Source organism: Lathyrus oleraceus, chromosome 4 (assembly GCF_024323335.1).
Source record: "Lathyrus oleraceus cultivar Zhongwan6 chromosome 4, CAAS_Psat_ZW6_1.0, whole genome shotgun sequence".
NCBI classification, from domain to species: Eukaryota; Viridiplantae; Streptophyta; class Magnoliopsida; order Fabales; family Fabaceae; genus Lathyrus; species Lathyrus oleraceus.
This window is the reverse complement of record NC_066582.1, coordinates 100,286,985-100,304,263: the sequence shown is the minus strand read 5'-3', so window position 1 is coordinate 100,304,263 and position 17,279 is coordinate 100,286,985.

Genomic DNA, 17,279 nt, shown 5'->3' with positions numbered 1-17,279 from the left:
TGTGCTTATTCTGGACATGTTGATGGTTATTTTCATGTAGAGTTTGTGATTTTTGGACACTTGGTTGGTTAGATATGATTTTTTGAATAGAGGTGTGACAGTTTGTGTCACACCAAGCTAGGTCAACTTCATGATTTTATTTGCCTGGCCTAGGAATGTTTAATTGCTCCAATTTTTTGCATGAATGATCATTGATATGTCAAGATAACATGTGAAGTTTGCTGGAATTTTTGATGGAGTTTTCTAATTGGTTGATAATTTTCTTCTCTGTGTGCTCATTTGGTAACCTTGTGTGACACATGTTGGCATTTTGCTTGTGAAATTCTCATATGGTATTGGATGAAGATGAAATTTGACATGAGCATTGTAGACATATTGTAGGACATCATGGTTTTGATCCCATTCATTTCTAATATGTTGTCACTGTTTTATGAATTATTGAAGTGGATGCTTGTTTGGATGCCTTGAATTGGCTTGTATAATTGTGTCTGACTTCTTGATTTTCATTGACCTACTTCCTCTTGTCCAATTGAGCTGAAAATTGACATGCTATACATTGAATGTGTCCTGTTTAGGTGTGAATGTTTGTGGAATTAATTGAATTGTTTTGGTATGCTTTTGGTTGAGATAGTTCTGTTTGGTCATTTGAAGTTGCAAATTGCATGATTGATGTTAAATTGTGCATGAAATGATAACGGTGAATGATATGAGCATGGGACCAATTGCATTTGCTTTTAATTTGTTTGAATGTGATTTTGGTTGAATTTCACTTGCTGTTTAGAATTTTTTATCCCTTTGGACCCTAGGCTTGGCCTAGTGGTCTAGTTTCTCACATTTGGTTTGGATTTTCAGGTTAAAGGTGCAAAAGGCTTAAGGAGAAAAATTCAAGTTGTAAATTGAGATTGTTTGATGTTGTAAACTAACATTGGTTTTGTGTTGTAGGGTTTGATGCTTGAGCTTGAGCTCATGGCTTGCACTTATGTGCATTAACTTGTGTTGCCTGTACAGATTAACTGATTAACATTTGCTGTTTATTGTTGATTTGTCTGAGTACTGATGATACTTGATTGATTTCAGGTACATTTAGTTGCTTACAGTTCCTTGAGAACTTGCTTGCTGTTTCTTGGTTTTTAAACCAATTGAGGTAGAATTTCTATTCTCCATGTAGTCTGGAAGACCTGGCCTATTACTTGGCCAGGCAACTGTCTGAAGTCCTCCTTAAGAGGCGATGTTTGTGATTGTTTAACTTTGTCCTCAAGCAGGTAAAGTCCTTGATTAAGGCAATTGGCGGAACCCAAGGGATATGCAATCTATCCCCCGCTATTCTTGTTGAGTCGTCCCTCTGCTCACACCACTGTGTTGATGCATTGGGACACAAACCCAAGATCTTGTACTTTGTACAGTTGTGTCAGAGTCTTGAGTGTAGAAGGGTTCCTCTTTTCTGAACCCACACTCCTTTGTATGAAGCTCTCCCTGGCCAGGGATAAGAGCTGTGAAGTCTAATCTTCACTCACCTTTCATCTGCTTCACCTTAGCCCCTCAATGGCAAGGTTAAGAGCGAACACCACCTTGTACAGACGACTTGCTTCGGCAGTCAAACCCATTGTTTGAGCCCACTTGACTGGATATAGTGTGTGCTTTGTGAATATTCGTTTGTTCTGTTTTGCTTGTATGCTTGTATGCTTGCTTTCTTCCTGGATAGGATTAGCTTGCTGTTGCGCAATTTAGGTAGAAACCATAACATAGGGCAATGATGCATGATAACACTAGGCTCGAGTACAACTCCCTGGTAGTGTGTCTTCCCTTTGTGTCTGGCTAGTCTTTCTCCCCCGTTGGGGGGAACTACATCGCCCTGATCCTTGTTCCAGACGAGGTATGTAGGCAGGAGACCGTGCGAGGTCTCTCCGGGCACTTTTTTTCCTTTTTGTGTGTGTTTGCTTGTTAAGCTTGTGTGTCAGGATATGGATGTAAGCCCAGCGATTGGCTGTCCGTATCCTGATTATGTTTGATTGTGCTTGTTGTGTGCTTGGAAGCCGGTGTAAGTCCATCAAGTGGCATCTGGGTTCCAGTGTGCGTGTGTTTTGGTTCGGATGCTGATGTAAGCCTAGTGATTGGCATTCAGGCTCCATGTTTGCCTGTTTGGGTGCGTGTGTTGTTTGGCGTGCGTGAGCCGAACTACAGTAGCTCTGATTCTCGTTCCAGACGAGATATGTAGGCATAGGATGCGATATCCTAGCGAGCCCTCTTCCTCTTAACCCCACCTGCGTTGTCTTCGGTGTGTGTGTGTGTGTGATGTTTTAGCAACCTTTTCTTTCTTTTAGAACGTGGATCCCGTCGAGTACGACGGACATGAGGGGTGCTAATACCTTCCCCTTGCGTAACCGACTCCCTTACCCTTTCTCTTTGGTCGCGAGACCTTGCTTTTTCCAGGTTTCTCTGAGCGTTTCCTTTCCCTATTTTGGGATAAATAACGCGGAGTGGCGGCTCTGTGTTGTGTTTTGTTTTAGCCCGGCGGTTGTTTTTCGCGGATGCGACATATAGTATTGTCATTGTCCACGAAATTAGGTAGTGGAAAGAATGTTGGATTTGTACTATGTAACATTTGATAAATTACTCATTTGGTCTTATCTTCAAGTTCATTGGCTTCTGACGAAAGTTGATGAAACATGAAATGAAGAAACATAAAGTTGGATTCAAAAACTTCATAATCTTAGATCAGAACCTTGACAACGTCAATAATCTGACTTGAGATTTTCAGTATCTTCAGAATCTTCAGAGTCTTCAGAATCTACCGTCAGAACCTTGATAACATCAACGTCTGGCTTGAGATCTTCATAATCTTCATCTAAGTAACACAACTTTTGAAGCTTTATGATCAGAGTCACGTCTAGAAACACAACTTGAGAGAACGTTACAGCAACAACATAGCGTCTCCTCAAAAGCTTCTCAGGAGTGAATCACCACAGAAGTAGAAAGATCATTGTAGGAGCAACTTTGAACATCTTTCAGAACTTCTTCTAACTGGCGCAGAAGCGGAATTGGAACACATCGTTCAAAAACTGATGACCTTGCACGTCATATACTCAGAATCAAAACTGGATGTTAAAGCTACACAATAACAAACCATTAGGGTACCAAAATTGTTCTCACACAAATACAATATTGTTATCATAAAAACTCAAGGTATAAATGCATAACCAAATCTTGTTCTAACAATCTCCCCCTTTTTGGTGATGACAAAAACATGTATTTTGATGAACAGTTTTGTATAGGGTAATCACAGAAGGATACATCTTACTGAAGCGCAAAGCTCCCCATGAGATGTATAATCCAAAAAAGATAAAATCTGAACGAAAGAACACTTTCTTGATTAACCTTTTTTTGAAGTACCAGAATGATCTTCAATCAGAATCAGGTTTATCTTCATAGTTGATTGATGTTGTCCAGAGCACTGGTTTGTTAACATCAATATTCTGATACAACTTCACTTCAGAAGCTTAGTTGAATTTTTTTTGAAGAAGCTTTAGAGTCTGGTTTCTTTTAGAAGCTTGATTACCTTTGAAAGACAAATATCTTTGATAAGAGCTTTTAGAACATGGTTCAGAATTCTTCTTAAAAGCTTGATTTCCAAGTCTGATTACTATGGAAGTTGCACTTCCTCAGAGCTTGATGTCGAATTTTCAATTCTTCAAAGCTTGATGCCAAGTTCACAATGTTCCATGTTCAGAACATGGTTATTAATTCCTTGAAGACTCATATGCTTGGATCTGATTCTTAATCATCAACGTGAAAGTTTTCAGACTCAGATAGTAGACTATTTCATCAAAAACTGGTAACTTACATTCTGATATTTGAAACTTCAAAAGAGCTTCTGATGTTAGAACTTAACCCTGTAAAACAATTAACAAACTATTATTCGAAGTAGTTATTAGCAGAAACATTAAACAATGTTTGGGTTCTTATTCAGAAATTTAGGTATGTCAAAATCTAATTACGATTCTTCCCCTTAGATATGTTTCTCCCCCTGTGTCATCAATCAAAAAGACAGAGACAAATATAAAGAAATGGAAACAAACAAACATGATTTTCATTAATCAATTCCAAAAGGCATAAATGATACAATAAAAAAACACTTAAAGCAAAAAATCTAAGGGTTTTGAGGAGGAGGCGGAGGAAGTCTGGATAGTATCAACTGAAACATCAAATATTATTTGCCCAAATGCTCTTTGCAGAGCATTATCAGCTTTTATTTCCTCGATGGTCTTCCAAAGCGCATCAGGAATTTCTCCAGAAGAAGTCTCAGCAGACTATTGATGAAGAGAAACTTCAATTTGTTGGTCTTTAGAAGCAACTGGTTGTGCAACAGCTTCTTCCATAACACATTCTGGATGCCCATAATCTACCTTAGCTTCCTGAATAACTTCCTTAATCTCCGGAGCAAGAAGACATAATGAAGCATTTCTTAACTTCTAGAGTTCCATTAAGGCAACAAACCCAGAATGAATGTTTATTTCATACCAGCCATACCCAAAATCCTTTAGCTTGGAGATTTTGAAGTTAATCCACCTTCTGTAGGCTTCCCAAGCAGAGTCACTTTCAGCAGGATTAACTTATGAGCGACTAGTTGTCATAGCTTCGTGCAAACGTCTTCTTGAGTCTGACTCAAACTTCCCCGGAATCTTACCAATATTGGGACTAGGTTTAGGTGGTTTAGGGATTCTGACAGAAATATCTATTATGGTTTCATCATGATCAGGACCATAAAAAGTTGGAAGAATGGGGAAAATGATATGGTGTGTTTCTAAATCAGATACTTTTGGTTCAGGTTTAAAATTGAACATGTCTTCAAGAGTACCCTCAGACATTTGGTTTCCAGAATCTCTCGAGGGAGATGTTTTGGGGGTTGTTATCTTTGGATTTTCAATTTGGGGAGCAAAAACAATTTGAGATGGAGGTGGAATGGGTGAAGAAAGTAACTGTGAAGGAGGTGGTGTTGGTGGTATCTGATGTTGTTGTTGTTGTAACTGAGTTTCAGAAACTGTAGAAGTTTTTGTAACAGGTTCTGAGACTGGGGTTTTTATGGGAGGTGGAAGTAAAATAAGTTCAGAGATTGGTTGAGAAGAAATTTGTTGAGAGATGGGAGGTGGTTGAATTGGTAATATTCTTTCAGAAATAGTAGAGTCAGAAACAACAAGATTATTGGCTTCAGGAAGCTTACCATAATTAGTTTCACTTGGAGCATTGGTTGATTGTTGAACAACGCCAGAAATGTCCCTTAGAAGCATCTGCCTTTGGCGCTCACTTAGAGGAACTTCATATTCATCCTGAAACTCTGCAACATTCTTCTTCTTCTTCTCTAGACTCTTTCTTCCTCTTCCCATGCACATTAGGATAAGTTTCTGGTAGGTTGAAAGGATCCACCAATGGATCAGTTCCATCCTTAATACAACTTTCGAGGTAATATTCTAGAACTTCTCGAGGATCAATCTTGGTGAAGATTGGGAAGTTATCAACTAGAATCCTCATTCCACAAACATCATCCTTTGAAGGAATAAAATTTGGACTGGCTATCTTAGAGATGAGACTCATGCTCATGAGATTCTTCCTCTAGAAGATCTTTCCAGCATCCTTCACTAATTCATAAGTTAAACCACTGACCAGAAGGTCATCCACCAGACCATTCTCAACAAGAATATCAAAAATTAGCCTTCCATTAGGAATGAACTTTCCCTTCTTAGATGTATTTTCAATTCTGGTTTCTCTAATGGAATCCTTGAGAAATTTGAATAGAACCGCTGGAAGTGCCAATATGTACCCTTTTTCCAAGAAGAACTGCATATACTTCTGGATAGTGTTGATGTAGTCAGAGGAGTTTGTGTTGGGTCGATGATGAACGCATCCTAGAATAATTTTGAACCAAAATCTCAGTCTATCAGTTAGGTCTTTAATACTTCGACCTTTTACTTCATCCAACTTGGTTCCTTCCTTGAATATGACAAATGAAACTATAACTTCCTTTCTTGTATCAGTTTTAATCTTTTAGACCCTTTTTTCCTCAACCATTATGAGAAATAAGATCAGCGATATATTTCTCAATGACAACAATCTTCCTGTTCAAGACGAAGGAAGAGATTGTGTCCTTTGTAGCTACATCATGAATCCAAAATTGCTTCACAAGCCCTGGATAAATAGGACCAGTTAACCTTTCAAAGAAACTCTTCCATCCTTGGAATTCCAATGTTTCATAAAAATCGAAGTCATTATCCTCCAGATTTTTGAAGTCCACGATAGTATCACAGAGAACCATTAACTCATCAATAGGAGTATTGAGAGTTAACTAAGGAATCCCTTCCATAACTGGATTATTTTCATCAGCTATGGAGCGACTGGGAGATTGTTGTTTTTGAATCTATTGTTGAGTAGCAGCCATTGATGAAGTCGGGGGAGAGGATGAATAGTTATAGATAGGATGTTTGAGGTTTTAAAGAAGAAAGTGTGGGAATAATGTGCGTGTTGTGTGAAAATGTGAGTGAAATGGGTTTATATAAAAAAAATTGCAATGATGACAAGGTTAAATTACACCGACATGGGGGGAAGCGTAAGAGATTTTAACCTAATTCCAAGAGATTTTAACGCTATCATCATGCATGCTTAGAAAGTGGGACAACTGTCATCACTTAGAACCACGTGATATCAAACGATATGACAAACATTTAATGCAATGACTATTCAGAATCAGAAAGAAAAACCGATAAGATTGCTTCTGATCAGAACCTTTCTGATTCATGAGACTTCCTCACTTCAGAAAGCTCGTGTTTCAGAGTCAACAAATAAATTCTCAGAATCTAATCTAGAGTTCTGAAGACTTAAACATTGAAATTCATCTTTTCATTCTGGACATAAATCCATAAATAAGTTTTTTAGAAGGAACACGAATCTATATTCAGCAAGGGGTTTTTTAAAGATATCATCCCATTGATAGTCTGTATCAACAAATTTTAAGTGAAAAATACCCTTCTGAACATATTCATGTAAAAAATGATATTTAATTTCAATATGCTTAGCCCTATAATGCAAGATAGGATCTTAGATAAATAGATAGCAGAAATATTATCATAGAGAATAGCAATGTTACTCTCGAATATCTATTAATCTTCCAACCGACTCTTCATCCAGAGTATCTGAGTGTTGCATCTAGAAGTTGCAATATATTCAGCTTCGGCTGTTGAGAACGCAATTGTTAACTGTCTCTTGTTGGACCGTGAGATCAGATTGTCTCCCAAAAATTGACAACTTCCAGAAGTACTTTTCCTTTCTATTTTGTCTCCAGCATAGTCAGCATCACAATAGCCTACTAATTTGTATTCACTTGATTTTCTATAAAACAAACCAAGGTTAGTAGTACCTTTCAGATACCTAAAGATTCTCTAAACATCAGTTAAGTGAGTCTCCCTAGGATCTGATTGGAAGCGAGCACATAAGCAGACATTGAATAAAATATCAGGTTTAGAAGCGGTTAGATAAACGAGAAAGCATATCATACCTCTCAATAGCTTCTGATTTACCTTACTGCTTACCTCTTCTTTCTCCTTAATGCATGTAGGACGCATTAGAGTCTTTGCTTGCTTGGTTTTTACAAGTTGAACTTCTTCATCATTTTCCTTGTATATTTGCTCTAATGGATGTACGTTCCTTTTGAATGTTGATCAATCTGGATTCTCGGAAAGAACTTAAGTTCTCCCATCAGACTCATTTCAAACTCTGCTTGCATTGTCTTAGCCAAATCCTTGCACAACAAAGCATTAACAGAACCAAAAATAATATCATCAACATAAATTTGCACAACCAGAATATCAATATCAAAGGTTTTGCAAAAGAGAGTTGTGTCCACTTTCCCTCTAGTAAAATCATTTTCCAAAAAGAAGTTACTTAGTCTATCATACCAAGCTCTGGGAGATTGCTCAAGTCCATATAACAACTTTTTTAATTTAAAAACAAAGTTAGGATTTTGAGAACTTTCAAATCCAGGAGGTTTGTGCATATATACTTCTTCAAAAATGTATCCATTTAAGAGTGCACTATTAGCAGATGATTAGACTCTAACCTGGCAACTGGAGCAAAATGTTTTGTATAGTTTATACCTTCTTGCTGACTATAACCTTGTGCTATCAGACGAGCCTTATTTCTGACAACTTCTCCCTTCTCATTGAGCTTGTTTCTGAAAACCCAATTGGTTCCAATAACATGGAAACCCTTTGGTTTCTGAACAAGATCCCAAACGTCGTTTCTGGTGAATTAATTCAATTCCTCTTGCATAGCCAGAATCCATTCATTATCTAGAAGATTTTCATCAATAGATGTGGATTCTATCAGAGATACCAAACCTAGAAGAGTCTCTTCAGAAGGTTTAAATGAAGATCTAGTTCTGAAAAGTGCACCTTTATCTCCCAGAATCAATTCTTCAGAATGAGAAGTTATTGGTCTACTCTTCTTCTGATGAGTTGGACCAATGACAACTTCTGGTTTAGTCGCTTCTGGGTCGTTTGTTTCAGTTTCCTTAGCTTTTCCTTCTGAGTCTTTTTCTCCATAATCATTATCCTTGGATTCTGAAAGATTGATCTTCAAATCTGCAAATTTCTCAAGTAGCTTTGACTTTTCAAGGTCAAGCTTATCATTGAATCTAACATGAATTGATTCTTCAACAGTTCGTGTTTCAGTGTTAAAGATTTTGTAGCCTTTAAAGAGTTTAGAATATCCTAACAATAAACACTTATGTTCTTTATAATCAAACTTGCCAAGATTCTCTTTAGTGTTCAACATAAAACACCCACAATCAAAATGGTGAAGCAAGAAATGTTGGACTTTTTGTTCTTCCACAATTCATAGGGAGTCTTTCCCAGAATAAGTCTAATAGAAATCATGTTCTGAATATAACAAGTTGTGCTAACTGCTTCTGCCCAGAAATTCTTAGCCATATCAGTTTCTTGGATCATGGTGCGGGCCATTTCTTGTAGGGTCATATTCTTCATTTCTACAAATCCATTTTATTGTGGAGTTCTAGGACAAGAGAAATCATGGGAAATACCATTTGAATCAAATATATTTTCAAAAATTTTATTTTCAAATTCGCCACCATGATCACTTCTGACTTTGACTATTTTGCAATCCATTTTTGTTTGCACTATTGAGCAGAAAGTAGAGAACACAAAATGTGACCAATCCATACTTTTTCCATTGATAAAGGTAGTTTTCACTGGTCCAAACAAATCAACATGCAAAAGTTCTAACGGTCTAGAGGTAGAAACAATAGTTTTCGCTTTGAAAGATGTTTTAGAAAACTTGCCATTCTGACATGCTTCACAAAGAGCATCTGAAGAAAACTTCAGGTTAGGTAAGCCTCTAACTAATCCAAGCTTATTTAGCTGAGAAATCCTTCTCATGCTAACATGGTCCAAATGTTTGTGCCATACCCATTTCTCCTTATTAACAGACATTAAACATTTTACATTTTGATCCTCAAGATCAGAAAGTCTGATTTTATAAATGTTATTCTTTCTCTCCCGTTAAAAAGGATTGTACCATCTTTCTGACTAACAGCCTTACAGGAATTTTGATTAAAAATGATATCATAATCATTGTCACTAAGTTAACTAATAGATAATAGGTTATGCATCAGACCATCACCCAAAAGAACATTAGTAATAGAAGGAAGTTTGATGTTACCAATAGTTTTGGAGCTAATGATCTTTCTTTTCTGGTTCCCTCCGAAACCAATAAATCCTCAAGGCTTAAGTTCCAAATATTGGAACATAGACATTCTACCAGTCATATGTCGTGAGCATCCACTCTCTAGGTACCATGATTGGTGTTTCAATTGAGCTGCTAAGGATATCTGTAACATAAATTATTGTATCCTTAGGTACCCACTTTCTGGGTCCTCTTTTGTTAGTTTTCCTAGAGTTTCTTACAACTTTGAGTCTTTGTGAAGAAGGATAATCATGGGGAATTTGTGCATGATAATTAGGTTTCAGAACTGAGTTCTTACCCTTTGTATATTTCCGTGTCTGTGTAGAAACATCAAGCTTAGTGCCAGCAGATATGAAATGCTCATAGAGAAGTTTTGGTTTTATCTTCTGACTTTCGTCAGGTTTTATAGTTTTTGTACAACCTAAACCTTTCTTGTCATTTCTGCTAACTCCATAAATCAAAGAAGCCATGTTGCTTCTATCTATGCTTTTAGCCAGAAATTAAAGGAACGCTTTGTCATATCTAATGACGTAATAAGTACCAGAAGCTTCTGAGATTATTTTCTCCTCTAGTTTTGAAATTTTGCTTTTCAAAGCAGAGTTGTTACTTTCTAAAGAAAGTAATTTTTCATTTATAGAGGAAATATCTTTCTCAAGCTCACTGCGAGTTTAAGAAGCAACTACTTTGACTTGTTTAAGGTCCTTGTACTTTCTCTAAAGAGTCTGGTACTTTTCCGGCATTTCAGAGAGACAATATTCAAGATAGGAAAGAGATAGGTTAGAAAATACCTCTTCATAATTGGAGTCTGATTCTGACAATACTTTGTCTTCTGGTTCTTCATAACCTTCTGCATTAGTTGTTGTTTCTACCAATGCAACATTGGCTTGCTCCTCATCAGAATCTTCTTCTTCTGATTCTGAGTCATCCCATGTAGCCATCTGCCCCTTCATGCCTTTAAAAAAATTCTTCCTAGGCCTTTTGTCCTTTTTCGGCTTAGGACAATCATTTTTGTAGTGACCTGGCTCCTTGCACTCAAAGTAGATAACCTCTTTTCCAGAACCTTACTTCTTCTATCCAGACGAAGAATCAGAACGACCAACAGTCATTCCAGCTCCTTTGAACTTACCTTGATCATTGTGCTTGTGCTTCCAAAGTCTATTGAATCTATTTGAAATCAGAGGAAACTCATCATCATCTTCTGAGTCTTCATCAGAACCTTCTGATTCTTCCTTATCTTGATAAGCTTTTTTTTCTCAGGCTTAGACTTTAAAGCAACAGATTTACCTCACTTCTGAGGTCCATCTTCCTTGAGCTCAATCTCGTGGCTTCTTAAAGAAGTAACAATTTCTTTAAGACTAATGCAATTAAGATCCTTTGCTAGCTTCAAGTTTGTTGCCATAGGTCTCGATTTTTTAGGAAGACTTTTGATAATCTTCTTGACATGGTCAGCTGTAGAGTATCCTTTGTCCAGAACTTTCAGTCCTGCAAAAAGCATCTGAAACCTTGGGAACATAGTCTCAATTGTTTCATCATCCTTAATTCTGAATGCCTCGTATTTCTGGATTAAGGCCAACTCCTTTCTCTCCTTTACTTTAGCATTCCCCTCATGAGTCATCCTCAGAGAGTCGAAAATAGATTTTCCAGAATCTCTATTTGTTATCTTCTCATACTCAGTATAAGAGATAACATTTAGCAATATAGTTCTGGCCTTATGATGATTTTTGAAATCTTTCTTCTGTTGATCAGTCATAACACTTCTTTCTATATTATTTCCTTCAGCATTAATTGGGTGAACATAGCCATAAGCTACAAGATCCCAAAGATCAACATTGTAACCAAGAAAGAGACTTTCTATTTTATCTTTCCAATAATCAAATTTCTCACCATCAAATATTGGTGGTTTTGCATTGTAGTGATCTCTTTCATTGTTCTTAACAACATTAGCAGCGACAATTGTTTCTCACACAAACTTGGATCGGTACTGAACACGGTGACATGTTGATAAATCTTTTATCACAATCAGAATCAGAGCTCTGATACCAATTGAAGGTGTTAAAAACACAAGAAAGGGCGGATTTGAATTGGGTTTTACAAAACAAAGGATTTTTACCAACTCAAGAACACCACTTAAATGTTAATAACAAAGTGATAAAAACACAAGTATTTTTATCTTGGTTCGCTAGAATTTTGTATGTTACAAATTACTACTACACAAGAAAGTTTTACACAAATGATAAACAAATATGTAAAAAAAAACTGTGTACATAATTGATAGCTTTTCACAAAGAAACAGACTTGTCAAATTATTGTAGCATTCTTGTTTTCTTTAAGTTTCCAAGTCTCACCTATATAGCATAATAAAAGAGACCGTTAGAGAGAAAAATGGATAATCCAAATAGAGCGGTTTTCCATTATCAGATGGTGAAAGGAGTGATATTATGTACTGTCCTTCGCACACAAAATCAGTGACGGGTGTGATGTATAATACTGTCCTTGTTCATGAAATCAGGTAGTGGAAAGAATATTTGATTTATACTATGTACTATTTGATCAGATACCCATTTGGTCTTATCTTCAAGTTCATTGGCTTCTGATGAAAGTTGATGAAGCATGAAATGAAGAAACATAAAGTTTGATTCAGAAACTTCAGAATTTTCGGTCAGAACCTTGACAACGTCAGCGGTCTGGATTGAGATTTTCTGTATCTTTAGAATCTTTAGAGTCTATAGAATCTACCGTCTGAACCTTGATAACCTCAATGTCTGGCTTGAGATCTTCAGAATCTTCAACTAAGTAACACTACATCAAAAGCTTGACATTCTTCAGAAGCTTTATGATCAGAGTCACATCCATAAGCACGAACTGAGAGAACTTTGCAGCAGTAACATAGTGTCTCCTCAGAAGCTTCTTAGGAGTGAATCGGCACAGAAGCAGAAAGATCATTGCAACATCAACTTTGAACATCTTTCAGAACTTCTTATGACTGGCGCAGAAGTGGAATTTGAACACATCGTTCAGAAACTAATGATGTTGCACGTCATATACTCAGAATCAAAACTTCCTATGAAAGCTACACAATAACAAACCATTAAGGTACCAAAATTGTTCTTACACAAATACAACATTGTTATCATCAAAACTCAAGGTATAGATGCATAACCAAATCTTGTTCTAACAATTGTTGGATAAGAATATGGAGTAGAAAAACGGTCTAAAAGGGTGAATAAGCCTTTTTTAAAAATTTGACTTATTTTCAAAATGAAAAATCTGAGTTTGCGTTGCGAAAAGCGATTTGTGAAAATAGAGATGTTATGCTTATTTTGGAAGGAATCAAAAATATAATTATACTACAATTCACAATTACCCTAAGATTGTTCAAAGACAGTATACACAAAGTTACAAGCTATATTGAATTGAAACTTTGTAATTCACACGAGATGTGTCCCTTACAAAATAACAAACACCATTGTTTTCATAATTTAATAAGCACTAAAACACAAACAGGTTCCAATTCTAACAAAACCTACACCTAAGTAATAAATCGCTACCAACAGGAATTAACGATAAACTACACCAAGAAGCGAAAAATCAAAAAATGTATAGCCTATGAATATTAAATGAGAGAGAGAGAGATTACATTAGGATGTATTATAGTTCAGCTCTATCGTCCTGCAGGAGCCTATTATACTCTCTAATGGTTTCCCTTTGAAACTTGTTCTTCCATTATGTTTTGACAAAAATTACATGAGTTTGTACAATCAATAGTATTGAGAAAAATAAATCTTCTATCTAGATCTTAACTTGTACAAAAATTTGATGTTGAACTCTACGAAATGTTTACTCGACTCTCGATTCTTAAATATTCCAGCTTCACCAATCTGTTCCAAGTCTTCGTGTGTGGTAATCACCCTTGATCCCACCGATTTTGAAAATTCTATTCTTGAGAGGACATATGTCAGAGATGATGTTGGGACAATTGGTCCAACATGATATATCAGTATGAAAATAATGTATAATATCTTAAATTATACAAGATGATGAAGCAAAAAAGGAATAAAGAGAACACAAGAAATTGGTGACACGGTTTGGTAAAACCAAACCTACGTTTGGGGTGCATTTTTCCCATGAAAGGAAATTCACTACTTAGAATTAGAATAATTAGTCTTATAAGAACCTTAAACCATATGAAGTTTTATGCATCTCCCTAATTCTAGTGACTTTCTATTTTGGTCTCCCCCTAAATATGAGAACCCACTCACTTTTTTCAACCACTAATTCCTAGTGATCAACCTCAATAACAAGTCTATTGATTGTTGAATTTACAACTCAATTAAGACATACCAACAGTTATGCCAAGTTACTGAAATATGGTGTGGTGTACAACATTAGATTTAACACTAGTCCTTATTATGACATTAATGTGGAATAAAAGAAACACTTTGTTCTCAAGCTCATAGACTTGATGTCTTGGAACAAAGCTTTAAAACTAAACTAACAAATCAAAATTGATGCCTTAAGATATGAAAGGAGATGCTAGTGTTGTGCATAAAAAAACATACAAAAAAGACTGAAAATATGAACCCTAACACTAGGTATCTTCAAAACGTGCATACCTAAAAAATGAGGTTTGAGTCTCCTTAAATAGCAATGCAACTTTGGGATTTTCTCCTTTGGATTTCTGATTTAATTTCATCCACAATAATAGCATATATTGTTGGATTTTATTTTCTCCATAAAGATCTCCAACAAAAGATATGATTTGTTATTAATTCAAATTTAAATTTAAATCTCTGTTTAAATTGATTTGATCTTCAACGGCTGTCAAAAAAATCACACAAACGCATTGCATGAATATAGCAACAAATCTGATTGAATCTTAACTAGATTTTCGCTCAAAAAATGAAACAACATTAGCCTGCTAAATCAGGGTAAGATACTGCACCCATGATGAACATTGTGTTCCATATGTGTCCCTTTTTCACTACAACTCCACTAACATCTATTTGTTATAGTACACCCTCTTCAGGACAATTGCACTAACAAATGTCTATTAACATAGACCAGATGTTGCAGCACACGTGTTACACCATAATATCCAAAATAAATCTCTTTATATAAGTCTTTGTAGAGTAAATATTGGATCAAATCTTCTTTCAAGGTACATCCAATTAATTCTCCTTTGACTGAAATAAATCCAAAAAAATTCAGGTTGATTTTTTATTAACATCACAAACTTCTTCCCAAAAGCAGGCCTCTGCATCTTCTAAAGAAGTCAACACTGCAACTCTTATGAAGGACATCTGAATATAGTCAGAACTCAGCCTTAAGCTTGTTGCTTAACTGGTTATGTCAAGCACTTTAGCTAAACATCCATAGCTTAAGTGGTTCCATCAAGAACTTTAGCTAACAACTCTTGCTTAATTGGTTTTGTCAAGCACTTTAGTTAAACAACTCTTGCTTAACTAGTTATGTCAAGCACTTTAGCTGAACAACTATTCTTAGCAACCACCACCATCACACTCAAATGTTGGAGTACAAGCTAGAACATATTGTTCCCCATGTTTCCTAAAATACATTTGCACATATGTTATTTTACCTAATGGAGCCAACCAAAAGGACCTACAATCTCCCCTTTTAGCAAACTTTGGCTAAAACAACTACAAGATTTGTTCTTCGCGGAGTAGCACACTATAACACCCGAAACAATTAACCGAGCAAACATAGCACATAAGAAAGGTGATTTCTACACATCATTAGGTGATTGACTCCCCATTTTTGCCATAATTTGGCAAAGGTATGGAAAGAACCACAAACAAAACTTACTTTGTTGTTCGACCTGAGTTTTTGCATCTTTTGTGAAAGGAGTTAGGGTTGTGAAATTTTCTTTCAAAGCATCAAGCTTACTCAGATAGGCTTGCATATCCATATTCTCTAATTTCAGAGAGTGGAGTTTAAGGATGACAGTGTATATTGTTGGAGAAGACTTTCTTGGCCATTTCCCAAACCTCGTAGCAAGTGGAGAATACTTGGTACTGTTCTTGGAGATTAGGTGTTATGAAAAACCATAACACAATGCATAAATAGGCATCAGTTTTGTTCCATTTAGCGAGTTTTGTGACGGGAACATCAACCAAATTTATGGTTAGGTGATCTTCAAATCCTTGACTATGAAACCATATCTTGGCATCGCCAGTCCATATGTTGTTGTTGAATGTCCCGATTAGTTTTTCATATGGGATAGTTGGAACTTTGGTAAACGAGATAGAATCGGTGTCTCCCATGGCTTGAAACACAAAATCGGAATAAATTCAGGGTTGTTTGAACTAGAACACGATTTTCCGTGAGTCGAATATAAAAACTAAAATCAGATATGGAGCATGTGCATAAAGGCAAGTGGCATGGTGGTAAGATTGTGGGGATTAGGTAGGGCGGGAGGCAGAGCGGGAGGCCCATATGCGAAGAATGAGATGGCGCATGTGGGTGCATGCGGCGGTTGTTGGTGGTGAAAATTTGGAGAATGGCCAGATCGGAGGAGGCGATTCTACTGATAGGGTTTATTCGCCTGAAGGTCGCTGGAAATAGTAGGTGATTGGAGATTTTCAAAAATGGATGTCGGAAAGTGTCACGGTAGTGGATGGAAGGAAAACTAGAGTGATGACACCGTGTAAACCGGAGAGAGAGAGAGAGAGAGAGAGAGAGAGAGAGAGAGAGAGAGAGAGAGAGAGAGATGCATGCTCCTTAAAGACGGAGGTGGCGCTTGCGGAGGTTGTTGGTCGTGAAAATATGAGGAATGGCCAGATTAAAGGAGGCGATTTTGTTGGTAGGGTTGATTCCCCAGAAGGTCACTGGGAACAATAGGTGACCGGAGATTTTTGGAAAACGGATTCCAAAAAGTGTCACGGCAGTGGACGAAAGGTAAACTGAAGTTATAACATGATTTGCAAACTGAAGAGAGAGAGAGAGAGAGAGAGAGAGAGAGAGAGAGAGAGAGATGTTCCTTAAATACGGAGGTGGCGCGTGTGGGTGCTTGCGACAATTGTTGTTGGTGAAATTTTGGGAAATGGTCGGATCGGAGGAGGCAATTCTGCTGGTAGGGTTGGTTCGCATGAAGGTCGCTGGAAATAGTAGGTGACTAGATATTTTTGAAAACAGATGTCGAAAAGTGTCATGGCAGTGGATGGAAGGAAAATTGGAGTGATGGCATGATTTTCAAACTAGAGAGAGATCTTACTTGTCTTTTTACTTCAATTCCTAGGAAGTTATCCAATTTACCTAAGTCTTTGAGAGAGAAGATGGAATTAAGCTTTGCTACTAAAGATTAAGTAAGTGTTATGTTGTTGTTGTGATGATGTCATCTACATAAACTAGCATATATACTACATGAAAATGATGTTTACTGTGAAATTTAGTAAACAAAAATAAGTTTCAATTTTCTTAAGGGTTTAAACTTGAAAAGATCCCAAGACATATTTGGGTAAATCATAAGTTTTTTTGAACAATTTTGACATCAATGTCAAAATGCAAAGTTTCTG